The following is a 1,635-nucleotide window of genomic DNA, read 5'->3' on the forward strand; positions in this document are numbered from 1 at the left end:
CTATAGCTCCCGTGAGCACACCCAGTCTTCCTTACCAGTTCTCAATTGTCAAGGGAGGAGAGTTTAGGTCTAATAGTGGGTATGGATCCATTCAACGTAAAGAGTTCTGTTTGGTTTGCATACTGGGAGAAGAATCAAGTAATGGAGATTCAGATTCAGAAGATGATGACAATGGGAGCAATGATGATTCTTCTAGTCATTCGTCAGATTCATCCAGTGGATCAGACAAGACAGGTGGTCCACCAGGAGCTAGCAATGGAGCAGCAAATGGTCAGTATATATGTACATGTGTAGTATGTTTATGTACATGTACTTATAGAACCTAATCAAGAGGAGGATGAGGAGGAAGGAGATCAGGAATTAGGTGACAAAGCTGAAGCAGTTACTGAAGGAGCAGCAACACCTCTCACTGTATTTGACAGTAAGAATGAATCAGAGCCTTCAACCACTGATAGTAAGTACATGTACATGTAAATAAGTTGTCCAGGACAAATTAACAATTTCAATTCCAAACAAAACAAGGTGTCAATAATTGCTTACTAATATTATATTCTTTCATTATAGAATTGAAAGGTGTAGGAAAGGCCATAACATACACTGGAATGCTTTATTATGAAAAAGACGGAGTAGAAGATTTGGTTACCTTCACTGCAGCTAAGAAACTAAATGCTCTCATTAAGGTACATGTGCTTGCCAATGGATTTGTAATGATTGCATTTTTCAGTATATCACGAAAAAGCATTCTCATGCTAAAACAGGACAACACATTTATTTTCGTTTCAAAGATAATGATGGATGCATTGAGCTAAAATTTGATACTCCACAAAAGAAGGATATTACTGGTTGGACTATTGACCCTCACGTTGAACCATGCAGGGTAAGTATAACTTTTATTAACTAATGATAGTTTATACTTTAATAGTTGTATCGTTGTGATGTTGAAAATTTTGGTAGCAAAGATTATCCTCTTCCTCCATCTTGTCTGATATCAGTGTATGGATCACCTGATGCTGTCCCTACACTACATTACTCCATACCACTGGAAGGTGTGGCTGATCCTGTTTCATTATACATCCGCAGATCACTACAGAGAAATCCTCCTCCTCCTCCTTCAACAGGTAATAGATACAAATGATTTAACGTTGCGGTTTTTTAATTTAATATTAATCAGATCCTACTACCTCCTCCTCTAATGTAGTACATGAATCAACGTCAGTATCATCCACTGGAGGAGCTAGTAAGTGATAATACTGTGTGTATATACTGACCTTTGACCTCTATTAGGTCCATCAGCTACTGTTGATGTTAATAAAGTAAAGAAAGTGATTAATGATGTTCTTGTATCTCATTATGATGGTTTTACTTCACTACCAATGGAAGCTGTCCCTGATCTTGCCAATAAACTATTTACTCTTCGTTTGGTCAATAATGCTGTCAGAGGGAATCCTTCAATAGAGAAGTTTATTGATGAGTTCAAGGCTGGTCTTACTTTTCAGAGGAAGTTACCTCAAGTGGAGGAGCACTGTCAAAAGTTCTTAAACTCATTCATTGCTGTTAGTGGTAGTTATGCTTATGCAGCAATAGCTCTGCACCAGGACTGGATTGAAGCTATTAAGAATGAACTGGGGTTTGATT

The sequence above is a fragment of the Amphimedon queenslandica genome, unplaced genomic scaffold (assembly GCF_000090795.2).
Source record: "Amphimedon queenslandica unplaced genomic scaffold, v1.1 AMPQUscaffold_13479, whole genome shotgun sequence".
NCBI lineage: Eukaryota > Metazoa > Porifera > Demospongiae > Haplosclerida > Niphatidae > Amphimedon > Amphimedon queenslandica.